At 40.1% G+C, this 22,218-nt stretch overlaps 1 protein-coding gene across 10 annotated transcripts in view; it reads left to right on the forward strand.

Moving 5' to 3' along the window:
* myocd (myocardin) overlaps nucleotides 1-22,218 on the forward strand; it is a 633,805-nt gene that overhangs the window by 260,093 nt on the left and 351,494 nt on the right. For 9 of the 10 annotated variants that reach the window (XM_060844259.1, XM_060844267.1, XM_060844264.1 and 6 more), the window contains one exon: nucleotides 6,264-6,359. The exons of the other annotated variant lie outside the window; for it this stretch is intronic. The gene's annotated coding sequence lies outside the window, so the exon portion shown is untranslated. The remainder of the gene's footprint in view (nucleotides 1-6,263; nucleotides 6,360-22,218) is intronic. 10 annotated transcript variants of the gene reach the window in all.

Below are 22,218 nucleotides of genomic sequence, written 5' to 3' on the forward strand. Positions count from 1 at the left end.
ACAGTGTAAAGTATTGTTTTGCGTACTACTCAGACAAATCCTACCTTCCATTAGTACATCAGGGTAATAGAACAGAATGCAGAATACACTGTTGCAGCTATAGAGAAGGTGCAGAGAAAAATCATTCATAAGTTTGATAAGAGCAGGGACGAAGCTGTTCTTAAATCTATTGGTATATGTTTTCAACTTTTTTCCCTATAGAAGAGGGTGGAAGAGTGTATAACTGGGGTGGGAGGGGTCTTTGATTACATTGGCTGCTTTCCCAAGGCAGCAGCAACTATAGATGCAGTCAGTGGAAAGAAGACTGGTTTTCTTAATGGACTGGGCTATGTTCACAACTCTCTATAATCTCTTGTGGTCTTGGGCAGAGCAGTTGCCATACCAAGGCAGGATGCATCCAGATAGGGATGCTATCTATGGTGTATGTATAAAAAATGGTAAGAGTCATTGTGGGCATGCTAAGTTTGCTTAGCCTCCTGAGGCAGTAGAGGTATTGGTGTGTTTTCTTAACTGTAGCGTCAATATGGATGGACCAGGGCAGATTGTTGGTGATAATCTACAGAGTCATGGAGTCATACTATACGGAAATAGACCCTTTGGTTCAACCAATCCACGCTAACCATAATCCCAATCTAAACGAGTCCCACCTGCTTGCATTTGGCCCATATCCCTCCAAACCATTCCTATTCATAAACTTATCCAAATGTCTTTTAAACATTGTCACTGTCACTGCACCTGCATTCACCTCTTCCCCTGGTAGTTCATTCCACAACCACTCTGTGTGTAAAAACATTGCCCCTTATGACCCTTTCAACTCTTTCTCCTTAAAAATATGCCCCTGGTTTTTAACTCCCCCACCTTAGGGAAAAGACCTTTGTCACCTTATCTGCCCTCTTCATTATTTTATAAACTTATAGAAGGTCACGCCTCAACCTCCTACACTCTAGGCCTATCCTGCGTGTTTTTATAACTCAAACCCTCCATACCTGGCAACATCCTGGTAAATATTTCTGAATCCTCTCCAGTTTAATAATATCCTTCCTATAGCAGGGCTACACTATCTCCACCTCAACACTATTGACACGGGGGTATCCTCCACTCCGCTTCCTGAAGTAGACGACCAGCTCCTGTGTTTTGCTGACAATGTGGGTGAGATTGAGCCCTCTCAATATTTTAAGTAAGTGGCAATGGAAGTAATTATTCCTGTGTAAGTATTTATCTTGTACCTCACCTGTGAGTTGCTTTCTTCTTTCTTCATTACATGGAACTACATTTTCCTTAATGCTTTAACATAGCCTACAACATTTCATTAAGCACAAAATCTCGTGCCATTCATAAGATCCACAAATAGGACGAGTTATCATTCATAAGGTGGGGAAGGTGAGGTATACTGGGGTTGGTGAGATGAAAGGTTAGATTAGATTCTCTACAGTGTGGAAACAGGCCCTTCGGCCGAACAAGTCCACACCGACCCTCCGAAGAGAGACCCATTCCCCTACATTTACCCCTGACTAATGCACCTAACACTGTGCGCAATTTAGCATTATCAATTCACCTAACCTGCACATCTTTGGACAGTGGGAGAAAACCAGAGCACCCGAAGGAAACCCACGCAGACACGGGGGGAATGTGCAAACTCCACACAGAAACTGGTGAGAATTTTAGCAGCGCCACCAACAGCTGAAAGTAATAACATGCCATTGTGTTAATTCACGTCATCATGAAGGTGCCCTTGCCCTCTCACTGAAACAAATCTGACTGTCGCTCAGATACTTGAGTTCACGCAGGTACCAAGTGAAGCAAACCACATAGACACTTACTGCTGCAGTTGGTACCTGTCACATGCATGTATTTGTACATGCAGCATGGATTTTACAGGGTATTGAGAGGGTGGCTAAATGTAACCCTGCTGACAACAGTGTGAGATACTGTTGCTCAAAGGACCTCAGAAGCCACTAATCTTTGCTGCAGTTCTGGAGCCCTTCCTATAATGAGTGAAATAATTACATTGTGCTATGTTGCAATTGATTTGTTTAAAGGAATACTGTGAAAGAGTTGCTTAACTTACTATATGTCATCACTTGATAATGCCACCTGCTGGATTTGCTGACAGTGCCTGACACCTGTTGCATTTGATTTTTGGACTTATTAGACCTTTTCAGAAGAATCCTTACTTGTTAAGCACATTCTGATAACCAATATGAAATAGTGATGACTCTTTTCTGTTAGAAAGTATATTGTAATAATATTTAAAATAATAGCATTGATTTAGACTGGTGTTCCACTTGGCACATAGTTCTGCCTTTTCAATTTAAAGGGCAAAATGCACAGCTTCCCCGACTGCAAATTTCAGACAGTAGGTCTCAAAGAAGTGGATGCAGTCCAACCAACAGCAACATTTCGCCAACCATGTAAAATAGACAGAGATCACTTTGTTGTTTTTTTAAGTTGAGATGCTGCTTTGGTTTAATGAAACCAAGATTGGATAGTGCAGAGTCCCATGATAATCCCCAAACACATTGTTCAAGTTTGTCACATGTCAATCTGTCTGAAGTGTGTCTCAGCAATTTAAAAATTCAGCACATGGTGTGTTGTCACTTCATACACTCAATGGCTGCAGTTGGATGATGGTTTGCCTCAGCTTAGAAAAATTCTGATGCAGTACAAAAGAAATAGCTCTAGCAACACACCAGCCAGGGGAATGTGAAGAATATGGGACAATGATGTCTAGTGTGATGCTATAAATATTGTGAGCCTAAGTGGTCATTCGAGAATTGCTGAAGACTGTAACTCTGGCTTTTGTGCCTCATTCCTGACTTGAAAAAATGTGCAAAATATGCAAAAAAAGCCATCAGACAATCTGAGATGAATGACACCTGCCATTTTGGATATTTGAGTGTCAATCTTGTTTTCATTTATTTCCTGTGCGAAAAGAACTGTTTCTACAGAATTAAAATGTTTGGAATTCAAATTAATAGAGAACCTTCAGATCTATTTTAAGTACGCAGTGTAAGTGGGGGACACATGAGAAATCTTTCTATTATGTCCTATGTTAAACCCAGACTTCACTTGCCCTCTCAAGCACATTAATTGAAGAGGAGCATAGCAGTTCTCCTTGTTCTCTGGCCAACATTGATTTCTCAAAAGAGATGCCCCTCTTCTTATATTTCCTTGCTATTTGAATTCTGGATTAATCTGACTTCAGAACATTCCTATTAAAAAAGTGGAAGACTGCATACAACAGAAGCAGTGTGCTTTGCAGACAAAGCATTAAATTATAAGGTATTAACTTTCGCAATGCTACTGCTTTTGAATTGTGTGGCACTCCATTGTATCAGTAATTTTGCATGTTATATCTCATGTAAACCTTTTTAGTTGAATGCTACCGCTTGATAAAATCAAACAGAGTCACTTCTGAGTGTTTCATGCTGATGACAGTCATGTTCAATGCAATTTGACTGCATGTGAAATAAATTATTTCCTCTTCATTTACTGGAGGGCATTAGGAGAGAGGGTTTTTAAATCACAGCTGTACACATGCCAGCAGATGTTTGACTATTCACCCATGACATTTGTTTGTTCAAATGTAACGTGATTCATATTCTTTGCGGGAGAGTGTTGATGCTGTGACATTAAGCAGCAGATTTCTTTTGTGTGTGTTTGGCAGGCTGTCAGGAAGCCTGTGACATGGCCCTTACGCAGCTTTGTCATTGCATTAGCATGTTTGTGTTCATGAAATTGTCATGTGGGGCTGCAGATTTTTCAATGTACACAGGTTGCTGGTCACACCATGTGCAGTTGTATTTGCAATGAAAGCCATTTGCTTAGCAATTCAGACCTGGATTTAATTCCGAACTATCTTTCATGGAAGCCTATCTTAAAAGATTTGAGAAAAAAAATTCAGAAACATGGCACCAAATGCATAGATGTCTTGTGTGGTTTAGAGTCTTCTAATCAAGTTCATTGGAGCACAGATATGTTAATCTGAGCAAAATGTCAAGTGGAAGTTCTGAATGCACTTCAGAAAAGCTGTTCAAATGCGTCATTGTAATTTGGTTGATCAAACAGTAATTAATTAGGTTCATTTTCCATAGCGAACATAAATTATGTCTGAAAGGTCCAGCAATTTTTTTTTACTCAGTCTGGCTTGGTCTGCTCTGCTAAATATACAGTCTGGTCAAGTTTGGTTCAGCGAACTACAATAAATATTTTATTTTTGTAAAGTACACAATAATTGATCTTTCCAGTAATTGGGTGTAAACAGCTGTAATATTCTAACATAAATGTCGGACCATAATTCTTCCCATTGTGAGCAATGGGTAATTTCAATTCCTCCACTATTACACTAGGAACCATCCAAAACGAATTATTGTGAAAATTACTGCTGCAATTTCCACTAGCCTTCACTTCATGAATTATGTACATTTCTACTTGTTCAGTACACTAAGTGAGATGTTTATTTTTAAAAATACGTATTTTGATGCATAGATATAATGGATAAATGGGAAAGTCAGTCTGAATCCAGCACAGGTACAACATAAATACAAGAATCAAGAGTCCCCCAATATAAAGAGACAATAATAGCTATGGGTTGGGGGTAGTGTAATTATGAGGTCTTGCTAAATTGTTTTTATCATAAGTAGCTTTACTTAATTATTTAAAAAGAACAGCAGTTCCCCACCTCTGAATCAAACAATCTTAGGTTCAAATCCCAAACCAGAAATTTGGGCAGATCAATGAGACTGATATCATTTCAGGCAGTCAGATTTCATTGCCTCAACTAGCATTCATTATATGTTCACCTGCTGTAGATGCTGCACTTGCTAACATTATAGCAATGACAACAATTGAAAACTACCTCATCAGTTGTAAATGTGCTTTGATACAATGCTGAGATCACAAAAGTCTCTGACAGCAAGTCCTTTGATTTTAACTTGAAAGAAAAAAATTCTGAGAATCTTTTTGTTTTGTGGGAAATCTTGACTCTAGGATTTTTCTATCATAGTGACCAAACTTCAGAAAGTAGTTGATTGCTATGAGCTTCGGGCCATCCTAAGGTTTTACAAATGCAAACACTTTACATAACGTACAAATTTCTACATGTCACTTCAGAAAATAATGCTGAATGGATGCTGCCTCTACACTAGAGTCTGTGCCTGTTAAGATAAAGTATTAAGGTTTTCTTGAAATGAGGCTTGAAACGTAATTGTTCAGAGCTGACTGAGCTCTGTGAAGATTTGGAGGGCTTTGAAATATAAGTTACACAATGCAATGACATTAATTCACATAGGCTGATAACTTGGTGCTTTCCATCAGATTTGTCAGCAAGTCCAGATCTGTTTGGTCTGGAAGTAGGATCACTACACTACGTTTACGAAAAGAATGCCAGAAAGAATCTTTAAATAAATAATTTTCAGAATCGTTGGATACTGCTTGAAATTATAATGTACAATGTAAATGAATGCTGCTTCTAATTAAAATAAACTTTCCCTTTGCAGAAAAATTCTGTGTGGCATCAGGAGCCAGATACACATTATGTTCAATAGAAAGCTTTTAACTTAGAGTCATAGAGTGATAGAGATGTACAGCACAGAAACAAACTGTTAGGTCCAACTCATCCACGCCAACCACATATCCTAACCTAATCTAGTCCATTTGCCAGAACTTGGCACATGTCCCTCTAAACCCTTAAACTTGTATCACTCCTGCTTCCAAATGTCAGTTAGTTTTTGCATAACTCTGAGCATCTGCATGCATTTATCCAAGATTAGGGAATGTTAATTAACCTCAAATAAATGCATTGCCATTGATGAGCAGTGTTATGGACCACAAAATGGATGGTTCCGACATTGCTGTAGTGCAATTTCCATTATAGTCAACATAATATTTTCAAGTGAATGAGACTGTGGAATAATAGTTTTGCTATTTTTATTTGTTTGAATTGCATATCACTGTGTTCCTCTTGTGTGTATAATGCTTCACTTTGCTACATTAACACCGATTTTTAAGAAGAAATATGAGAAAGCTTAACATTACTTAACTCGAGAAACATCCCTTTATTTAAACCCTCATCATTGTTACTATCTGATGCACAGTCCAAATGAGAATTAAATCTTCAGTCTGGACTCTGGGATAAAACATCTTTAACTTGTAAGCATTTATCCCATTTGTACAAGGTAAGCTTGTATTATCATTTGTTACTTGTCTTTCAAGGAACTTTATCCATGCAGTTGACAGCAGGATGTATTTACATTGATTTCCAGCCAGCAGCCCTTCAGGAGAAGATACTGAAATTAAAGGATATTGGAACCTCCACAGATTTGAGGAAGACACCACAGAAAAAAACAAAGTAAATTCAGGTAAACTTAACACTTACCATTCTGAAAGCTTAAATTTCAGATCATGTCCATTAAAGCACCCAAATTCTTTTCATTGGAAGGGGATTGTGTGATTCCTCATTGGGTAAGCTTCTTGTTGTACCTGGAAAAGACTGTTAACTAAAATGCGAGAGTGAAAATGATGAATACCTGATGGAAACAGCAAAATTGTGCCTGTCAGTTTTTTGCTTTCGCTATCTGTCAAGCCGTATTAACATAAGAGACTCGGAACAGGAGTCGGCAATCCATCCCCTCGAGCCTGTTCCGCCATTTAATCCAAACATGGCTGCTCTCATCTCAACCTTAATGCCACTTTCCTCCCTGTTCTCCATAAACGTACAACCCATTGCTAATTAAGCATTTATCTCCCCCTTAAATTTACTCAATGTGCCAGCATCCACCACACTCTGGAGTAGTGAAGTCCACAGATATGTGATGCTTTGAGATGTTTTAAATCTGCTACCCCTTATCCCAAAATGATGACCTCTCGTTATTAGGAGCATTTGTCAACAATCAGAGTAAAAACTGTGACCATCCCTGGCAGCGACCATGCCAGTTCCTGAAACATGATAAGCGTGCACATGATGTAATGATATAATAACATACACAATGTTATAAACGTTGATGTAACTCTGATATCAACACCCATTGAAACTTGGAAGAGATGAATGGAAGGACTGTAATACAAAGATCAGTGTTCTGTACATGACAATAGAAATTAAAAAAAATTGCTGAAACTTCTGAGAGTCAAACAGATAAGACAGAGAGCGAAAGAAAGAGAGAGAGAGAGATGCAGCAGACTCAGGGCAGGGTCAGACCAGGTTGAAGAGAGCTGTAAAATGCAGCAGTGAAACCTAGTGCCCGGACGTCATGATAGACATTATCCATGATGACAGAACAATACAGTCCTTTGTCTGTGAAGCAAATCAAACCACGAAGGCAGATGGTCTTATACTCTCAGATGTGCAGCAGAAATAAATGTAAATGAAGGCATAAAACAGAAAATACTGGAAATATTCAGCATGCATGAGAGAGAGAAAAATATAACAAGGTACCTTTGTCTTGTTTTAATTACATAAAATAAATTTAAAGGCCTTCATGGTTACTTAATAATTGAAAATAACTGACAGTGAGCCAAAGAAGGAGGTATTAGGAAGTGTGCTCAATGGTTAGTCGAAGAAGAGAAGTGAAGATTTTGGGAGGGATTGGTGTATGTCATGCAAAGCCAATCACTGCCCACTTGTGACTGTGGGAATTTGCTACCACCATCCTCTTGGCTGAATCCAACAAACTGGTTGGTTTACAGTGGTAGAGGAAGGCAATGAATGAATCCCAATGAGAAGGGGTTCTTTTCTAAAGAAGGTGTAGTTTACTGCATGGTAGAAATGAGGTACAAGTTGCAATAGTAAATTAGACAATGCTGTTGGGGCTATTGGAAGATCCAAGTCATTGATATATTATCAGATTGGTTGGAATTTAATGCACTCTTGAACATTAAACCTTTCAGAACAATTATCATATGCAATATGCTTACTCAGGCACCTTTCCCCAAAGTTAACATTTATGCATTCATCCATATAATTACATTTATCGCTATCCTATTTCCTCCAAAGTCTTTATCTTCACAAAGGGCTGAAGGCATTTCAATGCTCCCAGAATGTGTCCTCTTCAGACTTGGAAGGCTAGTGGAACTTTGGCTTGACTATTTAACTCAATTTTGTTCTCGTTTTGATATGTTCTGTAACACCTCTATGCTGGCTGACCTTTACATTTCTTGGATGTGCTTTGGTTTTTTTTTGGATTAGATACCATATAGTGTGGAAACAGGCCATTCAGCCCACCAAGGCCACACTGACCCTCTGAAAAGTAACCCACCCAGACCCATTCCCCCTAACTAATGAGCCTAACACTATGGGCAATTTAGCATGGCCAGTCCACCTGACCTGCACAGCTTTGGAAACTGGAGCATCCTGAAGAAACCCACGCAGACACAGGGAGAATGTGCAAACAGCACACAGTCACCAGAGGCTGGAACTGAACCCATTTCCCTGATGCTGTGAGGCTGCAGTGCTAACCACTGAGCCATATTGAGAATGGTGTTCCTGATAAACCTGGTTGTTGATCCATTAGAGGATTCTTAATTTCTTTCATGGAGGAGCACATCCCTGCCCCATACCATCATTTGGGAGACCTTGAATCTCGTGAAATCCCTTCATGGAAGATGATTGCTCTGCTGAAGCAGGCATTTTGTTATTTGAAGTATCCTAGATTTCTGGACCAGGTCATTTCTTCTTGACCATGTCCTGAATCTGTGGATGTTGATCATCACATCTCAGTTTTGGCTCATCCATAGTGAATCTGTAATCTGTGTCGGCAGACTTTTATTCTCGACCATTGATATATCTGTGTCACAGTATATAAACCTACTTCAACTTGTAGATTAGGGTCAGCGTCTTCACTGGCCCTTTTTGGTTGTCTTACTGGGGACCCCATCATGTGTACGACCTCAAACATGCTACAGGGAAACCTCTATCTGTGGAATCAATTTCCACGGTTTCAGTTATCCATGGTTTACCACAGCCTGAACATATTACATGGAACATTCCAGAACCAGGGACTGGGGGCTGCCGGAGAGGTAGGTTTCCCATTTAAATGATTGGGTTCACTCCTATCCGCAGTTTCTGGTGTCCATAGTAGGTCTTTGAACGTACTCTCCATGGGTACGGGGGGGACTACTGTACTGAAGATTAGATGTTGAGCCAGCACTGAAGATTGAACCTTGCCTGCCCAGGAAAAATGCTAGTGTCCCCAGTGTATCCTTTTCAGAAAATCTTCCTGCAGCGAAACAGAAATAACTAGCCAGTTGTCATTTACCAGTAGGTCATCCGTGACTATGAATTGCTGAAAGTAGGTGTTCTTGGCAAACTCACTTGACTTTTGGTCTGACCATCCTTCGATATAATGCCGTTGAATGGTAGCACATTATCAGCGAGTCTTTTGGTTGTGTCGAGGATTCTTGAACCTGTTTACATTTGAGGAGTCATGGCTCAAAGGGGAAAGGAGACTTATTCCTCACTTTGTGGACAGAGGCATGGAGAAGGTGGTGGAGAGAAGGGCAGTTCTTTTCCACTGAACACCAAGAAGGCCATACCACCTAACCCAGTTGAACTCAAATTGCAGCCTGGATGAATGTTGTATCCTGAGGGAAACAGGGATGACCCAGCGCAACAAGAAGAAGATCAATGATTTCTTCACTCCATTGGATTGAGTGCCATAATCTTCTCCATACCTCTCACAGGCCCAGGACTCACCTTAATTTTACCACTACTAAGGGTCATGGACTGCAGTTCTCAGTATTGTATACATCATCTCCCACTGAATAAAACTCACATAAAGCATCCTCCCAAACTACTATTCCTTCATGTTTTCTGTACTTCCTATTCACTCACTGAAAATACCTTACCTCTTCTGTTCATGCATCACCACTAGCTGCTGTTGAGCCCCCTTCCATGATATTCATTCCCTCTCTTTGTTTCATTGGAAAAAATGGCCATTCCATAGATTCAACACTCAATAGCATCCTGACTGATATTCCTATAATGCCTGGACTGATCGCATTTGACCTGCAACGTTGAACGTGGAGTCACAGATCACCAGATTCTGCACTTGATTGCATTTTTGTCAGAAGAATATTGAAATACAATATATAATAAGGAGCACAAATCTATAGGGGATGCAGGAGCAGAGGGACCTGGGTGTTTTTATGTACACATCATGAAAGGTGGTAGGACAAGTGGAGAGAGCAGTTAATAAAGCATACTGTGCTTTATTAATAGGATCATAGAATCCAAGAGTAGGCAGGTGATGTTTAACTTGTGTAAGAGACTTGTTACACCTCAGCTGGAGAATTGTGTATAGCTATGGACGCCACATTGTAGGAAGTATGTGAATGCATTGGAGATAGTGCAGAAGCACCTTGGAAGAAACACTCCAGGAATGAGAAATTTCAGTTGTGAGGATAGATTGAAGAAGTTAGGACTGTTTTCCTGGAGATAAGAAGGCTGAAAGGAAATTTAAATAAAGTTTTCAAGTTCATGAGTGGGCTGCACTGAACTGACAGGGAGAAACTGTTCCTGCTTATAAAACAACGACAGGGCATAGAGTAAAAATGATTTGCAGATAAAGCAAGAATGATGTGAGAAAGTACTTTTTCAGACAGAAAGTAGGGTGTGGAATGCTGTGCCTGGAAATTTGGTGGGAGTAGGTTCAATCGAGGCATTCAAGTGGACGCTGGATAATGACTTGGATAAAAATAGTGTCTAAGGATATGGGAATAAGACAGGACATTAGTAAAACTTTATCGAACTGTTTCAGTTATGTGGGGCAGAATGCTCTTCTTCTGAGATTCTGTGACTATCTCCGACCCCTTTGACTGGAGTCAAATAATCACCATGACTGACTTTGGTGGTACTCCCTGACTGACTGTGCTGCCCCATCATGACATGAAGGACTGCTCCCCTTTGACCATTTACTTGAAGCCTGTACAGTGTGCTTGCTATGTAAATGCTGACACATGCTGCAGGTGTAACGTCGATGTAACCTGGAGCAATACAACAACATTTCCACCATCTTGACTATTCGTTGATCCCCACGAGGACTACTGTGCTACCAAGTAAAATGAACCACACAGAGGCTCCATGTAAGTGCGAAACAAGTGAATGCTAATAAAACAAGCTAAAATACATCCTGTGCATATACATGCAATGTGTGCACATCCCTGTACACAAAGCAATCTCAACCCTGAGCTTCAAACTATTGAATAGCTTGAAGTGTAGTTTGGGTTCATCTGAAAGCAGGTATGATAATGTCATCAGGCTAGTGGTTTGCAGATGCTGACTTGCAGTGAGAGAGGGTCAAGGACAATGGTGGCCATAGAGCATGTAAGAATTTTGTTATAAGAAGCAAATGCAAATGATAGCCAGGAGAGGCAATTGATGAGCTGCAGCCAATAGCTACCCTCTCTCATTTACTTAATAGATATTTGTAGTTTCTCAGCGAACTGCTGCACAATTGGATTCACCCAACTGGATGCAGCAAAGTGTTCCCTAGCTCATTGCTGCCAGGATAAGCTATGAGTGAGCTGATGGAGAGTGTAGACAAGGAAGCACGAATTCAGTTCAGAGCACTTCCACGTCTCATGCATTGCATTATCTTCCCAGTCAGCATGCAGCCTTGTGTCCTGATGACTAAGTCTGCCTCCTGCACAAGTACAGCTTGAGCTGTCTTTGTTAGGAATCTCACAGACTCCAAAACTTAATAAAACCTCAGCTCAGGCCATCTTCTGAAGGCATTGACATTGTACTATGTAGGAGCACTAAGGAGACGATGAGTCAAGATCTGTAGTTGTCCGTGAGTGTGCTACACAATATTAAGCTGTTTTATTTTCTGCTTCTGTTTTATTTTTGGGGTACATAATAATTATTGTTTCCATCTTTTTCCTGTGTTGCCTGCTTTTAGACTATAATCAACACTGAGCAATAAGGGACTATGAAAGGGTTGTTTGGATGTTTGCAGGCCCTCAGGAAAAGTGTAGGGACTATCAGGTGATTGGACTGATGGAACTGAAATGAAACTTGCAATAACGGGGGCATCCTGGACAGGGATGTCTGCCACTATTGGTGCACTTGTTGCTTCATGTGTTCTCCCAACACCACCTTCTTGCACTCATCTGAAGAGGCCCTTTGCCCTTTATCTTGTTCCTTCTGCAAGGTCGACCCTGTCAGTTGTATCTTGTACTGAGCAACTGAACCACACTGTTCTGGTTAGTGTGTACTGGCAGGTCCTCCAACTCTATCCAAGAGCCTGAAATGCATCTCCAGTGTGCTAGTGGCTTGCACAATTGTTATATCACTTTTATTGCATCAATCCTGGACAGCTCCACCCAGCTTCTTTATACCTGTTTTAAGTGAACATCCCTATATTCCCACCAGCCAGCCAGGTGGTAAATCCATTTCAAGGTAGATGGACATCTGGGAGGGTGGATTTCTGCAGCAGCATAGCATTCTGGCCCCTGCCTGGGATTCTTGTGTCATCATCTTTTCACGGTTGTGCACCATCATCACATTGATGTGGTGGCTTTCTTTGTCATTGATGAACACCCCTGTGTGATCGAGAGGTCCTTAATTGCCACACAATCACAGACTATGATGTCGGTACCCATTAAGTGATAGAGAGCTGTAAAGCCAAGTGTCCAGTCTCGCTCAAACTGGTATCATTGATTGCAAAATTGACAAAATTGCAGGCCATAGCCAATGAGCTGTGAGTTCCCTGCCTTTAAACATTTGTGTACTGCTGGCATCGAGATCTTTTACACGTTTCCGCCAGTGCCTTCCAAAAACCAAAACAAAGTCAGTATAGTTAGTGACTTTGCTCATCTCCAGTACAACTTAGTGAACAAATCTGCTTGCTTTTGTTTCAACAGGCTACAAATGTCTGCCTCGAAAAGTGTGGTGCTGGAAAAGCACAGCAGGTCAGGCAAAGAGCAGGAGATTTAATATTTCGGGCAAAAGCCCTTCATCAGGATTGTTGGGGAGATGGGGGTTGAGAGATAAATGGGTAGTTTGGGAGTGGGACTGGGGGAGAGGTAGGTGGGAAGGCAATAGGTAGGGTGTGATTGTGATAGATCGCTGGGGAGGGTGCAGCAGATAGGTGGGAAGGAAGATGGACAAGAAGGACTGGTCAAGAGGGTGCTGCCGAGCTGGAGGTTGGACCTGGGATGAGGTTGGGGAAGGGAGATTTGGAAACTAGTGAAGTGGACCTTGATGCCGTGTGGTTGGAGGGTTCAGAGGTGGAAGATGGGGTGTTCTTCCTCATCTGTCACTGCTTAACTCTGTATATTTAGTAACCTGACAAGCTGGGGGTGCTTAGCATTTGTTTGCAGACCTTGTCCCAGCCATGGGGCTGCAGGTGTGGAAGAAGCTCCTGTAGGCATTGCTGAAGCTGCTGGATCCTGGTTGTGCTGCTGCTGTTATCACCCTGTCTCTGGTGCTTCTGCTGATTATCATGGTCATTCTCTGAGGTCTCTGGTACCTGTATTAGTAATGTCCAATCTGTCCTGTGTGATCAAAACTCTAAAGGGAAGATCAGACATTTACACTCCAATGCTGTGAAAATAGCTGGTTAGCATAAATACTATGACCAAAATTTCTCACTCCAAGTAGGCAAGAATAGGTTTTGATGCTCAATGCTTACTTCCTTATTTTTCAGTTGCATCATCAACCCCTATTATTATTGCTGTGCTCTCACTTTGTGTTCACTGTGAAGTTACATAAAGATCCATTTTAGTATTCTGTAAATTAGCAACTGCTGTGTTACAATTGCCAGTCTGCCAGTATTGAAGGTACTACAGTTCAATGCAGAAAGCAACATATTGGAACCATGAAATGTTGTCAATTTGCCCATCTTAATTCTTCTTCAGAACTGAAGACAAACTGAACTCTAGTTCTGAAGGAGAGTCATATTGGCCTCGAAACATAATTCTCTTTCTCACTCCACAGATGCTGCCAGACCTGCTGAGTTTCTCCAGTCTTCTTTAGGTTTGCTTTAGTTGTCCAACATCAGCAGGATTTTGCTTGTATCCCCATTTTAGTTTCCTCCTTATTCCCAAAATTGTTACTGCAAGTTAAAATTCAGCCTAATTTTCCAGGTTGATAATCATAAATACTGGATAGTCTGTAATCAACCCAGTGAAGAATTCAGGAGAAACTTCAGTATAAGCTGCAGATCCTGCTGTACTGTATGATTCATTGATTCTATGAAGTGATATCCAAGTCTGGAATAACTCAAACTTTGGAAATGTTAGTGATAACAGAGGTAAACTGAGTTTAGACATTAACCTGTACAGTGTCTCTATTCTTTAACTTGTATGATTCACGTCTTCTGCTTTATGGAAGCATTTGCTATGAATAAAGACAATTGGCACCAGACATCCAGAAGTCATGCTTGAAGAAGTTGTTCAAAATCGTTTTCAAATGTGTTCTTCCCTCACCAAACTCATCATGTGTTTTTAACAAGGTAAAGCTGAAGTAGCTTCAGCTAAGGTGAGAGGGGGAGAAACAGCTCCTAGTCAAGCGCCAAGGATATGACATGTCAGAAACGAAGGTAATTAAGCATTTGACAAATTGGGGATCCCTGCATGTGCTGATGCCCCTGCAAGCTTTCAACTGATCAAAGCTGGAGAACAGCTCAGCCCTGTCCTGTTTCTGGTGAATTTTCTCACAGCTTCTACATGTCAGAAAATGTGACAGCAATGAAAGCACTGAAAGATTAAACAATTGAGAAAATGGTTCTGCAAACATCTCTGTAATTTCTTTTCTACTAAAGCCCTTTCCTTGTAAACCCGTTATTGGGGTGTCTAGTATTGTCTGCTCATCCTTGGGGACATCCATTGTCTCCCCACTATTTGCAACATTTCTCTTCTTCTATCCCCGTCCCCAGTTGACAACAAAGATTTGACTTGTCCCTTATATTAAGGTGGCTATGTTCTGATTGGTGTAAATTAAGGGAATATTTCTTCTGACGTGCTTCCTTTTGTTACATTTCTCTGCAATTCTAGGCTTTAGGAATACTGTTCTGTGCTGACTGAGTATTTGGGAAAGAGACAGTTTGGGTTTACATTTTAATTAGGACCCAAGCAGAATGCAATCCCTTTGCAGGACAGTTAATTGAACTAAGTTGAACATTTTAAATATTATTCTTGCCTTTCTCAGTGGCCTTGGAGATTTTGATAGACAGCAGCAACAGTAATGTTCCCTTCATCTTCTCGCTTCTTAATATTAACCACTAACCTGATTCAAAGATAGGCTCTCCATAGCAGAATTAACATCAAATAAACATCAGATAAATCTACCTTGGTCACCATTAGGAGCCACATTTTCAGTAGGATTATTGGCACAATGTAAAATCTAGGCTGACCTCTATGTCTCCTCTCAGTGTCAACAAGTAGCAATCAAGGATTTCATCCACAAAGGGCAATTTTGATTTCCCATTGCAATTTGAAGTCCTTACTTCTGATGACTTAATTATGGATTTTTTTATATTGATCAAAAACAGCCTCAGTATTTATGCTTCATGTCAGTTTGTGAAGCGTGGTATGTTCAAAATCAAATGTTTGAAGGTAACACTTCTGTGAGACAGAATGCTAAAATGGTAGTCATCATTACAAGGAGAAAGTGAGGTCTGCATGCTGGAGATCAGAGCTGAAAATGTGTTGCTGGAAAAGCGCAGCAGGTCAGTCAGCATCCAAGGAGCAGGAGATTCGACGTTTCGGGCATAAGCCCTTCTTCAGGAATGAAGGGCTTATGCCCGAAACGTCGAATCTCCTGGTCCTTGGATGCTGCCTGACCTGCTGCACTTTTCCAGCGGCACATTTTCAGCAGTCATCATTACAACCCTTGAAGCCATAGAGTTAATCACTCTGTATGGATCAACACTGTAAACTTTCTATGTCAGAAAGACTTAATTGATGTTGGGAAAGCTTGATCCACTTGTTACAGATTAAAGTCTTATTTGGGGCATTGCATTCTAGGGAAATACAACTAGTTCTTGGGAACTAGTTTAATTACTTGTAGTCCATGTGTATTACATGGACTGAAGGAAAGCAGGATATGAAGTGTGCTTTTGACAGCCCTTAACTTGTCTCTATGATATGAAAAGATTTGCAAAGGTTTACTTGTTGTTTGATTTGAAGATGTACAGGGTTGCCATACATTGTATGTGACTATCAATATTGTGCCTGTGGAATGCTGAATCCTTACAGGGAAAGAAAATTGTTGAAGAGATAGGAAACCTTGTAATCACTGCACAGTACTGGTCAATCACCCATGAGATTGTCTACATTGATGAATGGAAAATGATAATCATTGAGCTTGTGATTCCTCCAAATGCTATTTGGCAGAACAAGCTTCCTGCCATGTGCATTTGTAACAGTAAGATGGTAGTTGTCAATGTTCTCCTTCCACTAGAAACTGTTCAATGTGCTATGTGCAAGCTGATCTCATGGACCAATTTGTTGTTGGGAAATCGGGCACACTGCTCTCCTTGGCAGTGTAAAGTAGGGCATGTTAGTGGTAAAACAGAATTATGCTAGTCTCCCAAATTACTGCAGGTGAGTGGGCAACGAAATCAGCAATCCGCCAACTATTTGGACCTACTAATTAATTAATGATTATTTACATTTAATCTAATTATTCAAGATTAACATTTTATCAATTAATTTGAATTGCAACTCTTAAATAATCAACAAGCTTTCACAGACAAAAGAAAGCTAGCTGTAGAGACTGTGGTTGAATGTCCTTACAAAATCTGACAGTGAATTTAGCAGCCTTAATATGTTTTATAAAGTAATCTTTAAAAATTATCTTTAAGTTTTCAGTAGAATGTAAAGACATGCTAAGATCAGGAGACCTTTAGCAAACTAACAGTGACCACGTTCCTGTGCAGCATTACCCCTTTGCTGCATGATATCCTAGGCCTTCAGTTCCACTCGGGATGGTGACCCTCTGATAGTTTCAGCTCCTTCCCACCAGATGGCCACCAGATACTTGATTGAACATGCTGAGGTGGCTAAAGGAAGAGTAAGTGGACCACTCTGTTTCCACTCTGTCCCCTCCCCCCCGTCAAGAAACATAAAATCCAGCTCCGTATTTTACCTGCTGCCTGACTGGTTCGCTAATAGGTTTACTTGTATGTCGCTTCAACTTTAATGTAATAAAAAGGCTTAGAAATGGCTTCTCGTCATCTTCATGTTCTGGAACCTGATGGAGTTCATTGCAAGGCCTGGCTGCCATGACCTTTTCATCAGCTGTTCAGAATTCCTTTAAAGTACTCAGGAGCTTTGCTTCAACGATATCCTATATCCAACATGAATCTTTATACTGCAGAAACATTAGGATTATTAGTATGCGATATCCATTGAAGCCTGGTTTAAGGACCAACAATACAGGCATTCCTCCTCTCCTCTTGAAAGGAGAATAAAAAGAAAGGGGCTATGTACCCTGATTGGCATAGAAGTTAGTTTCAGTTTACTTGCTAAATGTAACACTGGACACCATCTACATTTAGTTTCTGGCATGATGAGAATTTGTTGTCCATTGCACAGCTTCTTGAAACAATGTGCCTTGAAATGGATGGGAACAGGATAATGGCAAGTTCACAGCAGATCTGTTTATTAGTGAGTATATGAGCCAGCAATTTGTTGCAAGGAAGAGTAGCACCATAATCTGAGAAGTCATTGAAATTACTGGGAGAATTGTGGCAACCTGGTGTTCATCTCCCCCAAAAAAATGGAAATTAATCTTCAGCTTCACGAATTCAATAAATTGCTTCATTTTGAAACCATTTAATTTTGTCATGAATTGTTGGGTCTGGTTGTCAGTACTATCAGGCATGTCCACTGCGTCGTTAGTTAAATAGAGATTAATATAGCTCTAGTAACCTCTTTATAATTTGCAATGATAGAAGTAAAAGCAGACCAGCAGCCAAGCTTTGTTTAAACAGGTTAAAGGTTAGTTTGTTCTGAATAGTCACTGAAGGTTCCTTAGGGATAAAGAGATAAAGTCAACAACAAGAAATTACAGATATCAAGATTAAAACAAATATTGATAAAATAAAAGAATACTTTTAAGAAGATAGTCACAATTCACCTCATTGGTGTATAGCTGGGATCCGTTGCCTTAAGTTCCTCGTTGTTGAAGTGAAATAGTCAATACTTCAATTCTGATCCAGAACCTGTGATGGCTGTTTAGTTGAATAGTTAGTGTTGTCCTGAACAGACGAGCAGGAAAAAAAGGTTTTGGGAAGGAGTGAAGGCTGCATGGTCTTTACTCATTCTGTAGTTTCCACATGCTTTCTTGCTGCTTGACTTTCTTTCAACAGAACAGCATTTGTTTCTATACACCTTCCCTCTCTGGCTCCCTTCAGTCAAACTCTCCTTGAAAAGGTACTTCTTCAAGCCTTATTGTTGGGGTTTTGCACACAGGATATTCCTAGCCCTTTTTAAAATACAGTTCAAAGATTGAATATGGTGATACGTTAACTTTGAGGAATCAAGGGATCCATAAAGCAAAGTCCATGCTGCTAAGTCCCTCGGAAGTTCTTCCTCTGTGATACTGGTTCACACATCTTCATTGCATCCATTTACATACTTCTGTTACTTCAAAAATCTTTGCATGTCTGGGCATGTCTCTGCCGACCACTTAAAACTTACAGCTACAGAGTCAAATGACCGGTTAATAGCACTCAGTTTTAGCCTGTTATATCCAGTTAAAGTCAGATTTGATTTTGTACAAAGAATCTATGATGTTGTTAGCTTCTTAGCTTCTGACATTGATACTTAGTGATCTAAGAACCCATATAATCATAGGATTTATGGTTTTGTAATACCTCTCAACCTCTCTGCCTTAGAAAGGGAATTGTTGAATTTACAAAGAACCATTCCCACAGTTATTAAACTGTTCTCATAGGGTAAAAGTGAGGACTGCAGTGAGGATGTTGCCTGACCTGCTGTACTTTTCCAGCACCATTGTAATCTAGACTCTGTTCTCAAAGGGTGTTGACATCTTTAATTGTTCTATTTTTCTCAATCTTCCTTTCTGTCTTTTGATTTGTCTTTCTGTGTCTGTTTTGATTCCAACTAACTCCATTCTTCCTGCTTTTGTTTTGTCTTTTATTCTCATTGGTTAAATCGTTAGACTATTGGTTGCACCAATTCCCAAGGTTTCAGGTTTCCCTCTGCCCTTGCTGCAATTGTTTTCAGTTTGCATTTCCAGAAATTTCAATGCAAAAAGATTTGTGAGCTGAAGTGTAAAGGGGAAACATCTAACAAATGGATCATGCTCCAACAATTTCTGAGCCAATCTCTTCAAAGGAACATTAACAGAATATGCCACTCAAGTAACAAGTTTATTGAAAGCGACTGAAACTCAGAAAACTGTTGGGAATTTAGAAAGAAAAAGATCCAAGATAATTTGTTGCTTTTGTCCATTATGTGTGTGTAGGAGGTCATGTTGTGATGTTATATGTGGTTAGTTAAAATGCTCCAGCTGGGTTTTGTTGCTGTAGTTCTGAAGTGCAAGTTTCACGCATGTGTGGGATTACTTATAAGTATAAGCAAAATAATCCATGGGTTTGCTGTAACTTTTCAATTCATTTGATAAAACTGCATGAAATGTTTCCAAGTCTTCTTAGCTCATTGATGTTGCAAAATCTTTTGACAGATGAGCATTTTTTGTCCAGTGCATTTAGCAGCTGGCAGTGAGAGCTACATGATTGCTCACTGATTCACCAGAAGCCCAGTCAGACAGATTTGTTTGGGATCATGTTCACAGTATATGAAAGCTGATGTGGCACAAGAGACACGTGCACCAGTTCGATCTGTCAATGTTAGCGAAACTCGATTCGGTGTGTTGCCCTCGGGTGGAATAGAGTCGTCCGGCAAAGGAAAGACTAATCCTTGCTCTTTGTGAAAGGAGCTGATAGTTATATTGTTGGCTTCAGTGCCCAGGAGCTGAGAGAGGCCAAGCTGATGAGGGTATCCACCCCTCAATGCTGAGCTCTTGTGACAACCATGGGTATTGGGCGAACACGCAGTTGGTCTTGATCTGATATGCTATCACAATCTGCTGAGGTGCAGTGTGGGTTTTATAAGCTTCAGCAGGGTACCCAGTGAAGTGATACATATGTTTGCTGTTGTAACACAAAAACTGGATTTGAGTAACATAATAATGAAAGATTCAATAAAATTACAGCTTCTAGTTTCTTGATATATTAAAATCACAGGCGCTTCCATGTCTCAGCTCATATGACTTTGATTATAAACTATTGCACATTTCCCTCAGTGTGTCATGCTGCTAGTGGCCCAATCACTCCATGAGGTCACACACAGGGAGATGGTGATAATACTATAAATGTATCTCTGAAAGAAAAATTGTATTCTAGCTGTGAGACATAAACGCAACGGGCACAACTATGATCATAAGGTGAAGTCACCACAGTCCCGAAGGACTATAGGACTGATGTCTCATTTTTTTATATATATATATATATAGAGAGAGAGAGACAACTGCTGAGAGTCACCATGCCTCAGGTGAGGGATGAGATTGGGAAGGTGACTGGCACATGAATTGAACTCATTCTTCTGGTACCACTTTGTTTCATTAAGCCAACTGAGCTAACCGACAACTCTATGACGTATCATGTGACTTAACCAGCATTGACTGTCAAGCTACTAAACAGTGGCTGATTGAAGTAAAGCTTCCAGGAATGCGTCTAAATTACTCAATGTGCACCTTGGTGGGGGAATGAGGAAAAATCCAAAACAGTGACTATATGAGAACATCTGAGACCACGTGAATTATCTTTCTGTCGGTGACTGACTGCAACTTTCATTAATTTCATACTTGGGACTGCCATCAAATAATAGTTCATGATATACTTCATGTAGCTATCAGCATGTCAGACTAATGGAGCAGGCTGCTGCTTTTTTATAATAAGATGTATTGAGAAAGTCAAGCTAAGTGAAGAAGTAACTAAATGTGCAATTTCGTTAAACTGCCTGGAATTAATGTGAACTAATGCTACTTTTAAATGTATTGCATCTTACAATACATTGATTAGATAATAATTATGCTGTATACATTGGAAGGTTTCCAAGTGTGCAAGAATCAGAAGTGTCAGTTCGCTATCTAGCATTAGATGTGAGAGTATCTCCAGGAGTCTTACTCTGATTTCCTGTTGTGAAAAATTCAAAACTACCGTTTAATATTTAAGAGTGATGAGAATCTGGATGGTCTACCAGGCCTCCTTAAGGACTAAGATATTAAAAAATAGAGCAGATTGTTGTGTCATGTCCGTACTAACAGTTGAGTTTTCATCGTATAGCTAGGCATTGGTGAGCAGAGTTCAGAACAAATACTTCAGTCCAGATATACAGGGTTCTGCTTTTACATTTTAGTTTTAGTGAGGTGCCTGCACATACCTTTCCAAAAGCAGACACAGGTATTATGCCAGTCACCACAGCATACATCTGTTGCCTGATGCTCCATCTTTAACATAAGACCATAGGATATTGGAGAAGAATTAGGCTATTCAGTCCATCAAATCTGCTTCACCATTTGATAGGTTTCTCAACACTGTTCAGGGTCTTTCTGATCTTCCGTGTTCTTTTCCTGAGCTTGAGATTGGAGGAGAGTGTGGAAGGTACACTACATGAATCTATGTTTGGATTGGTGCACTTATTGCACCTAAAACTGCTTGCATATGATAACCGACATGTCAACAGCACCAACAAAAAAAAAACAAAGAACCATGGATACTAGAAATTCAAAACAAAAACTGAAATTTCTGAGGAAACTGATCAGATTTGGCAGCATCTGTGGAGAGAAAGCAGAGTTAACGTCTCGGTTCCAGTGACCCTTTCTGAGAACTGTCAACAGCAATAATTTCCTGCATGGGATACAGAAAGCGGACCTCACAACAAGATGGTACTCAACCACATCACAGTGAGGAGCCTTGGAGAGTGATATAGAATAGAAGCGAATAAGGGATACATTTGTAAGAGAAATAACATGTGGAAATAAATCACAATTAAAGGATTGCTGTTGACTAACAAGGTACATTGAACTTTCAGTAGGTTGCCATGTAAAATATATTCTCTTCCTGTTTGCTATGTCTTTGTCAGATGTTGTTTCTAAAGCATGTTAAAGTATGCTTTCTGTGTTTCATTTGCTTCTGTGTACCTAAGAAAGGGTAGGTAAACCTCAAAGCAAAATTGTGTTCAGAAATC

This window comes from Hemiscyllium ocellatum, chromosome 25, assembly GCF_020745735.1.
Source record: "Hemiscyllium ocellatum isolate sHemOce1 chromosome 25, sHemOce1.pat.X.cur, whole genome shotgun sequence".
NCBI classification, from domain to species: domain Eukaryota; kingdom Metazoa; phylum Chordata; class Chondrichthyes; order Orectolobiformes; family Hemiscylliidae; genus Hemiscyllium; species Hemiscyllium ocellatum.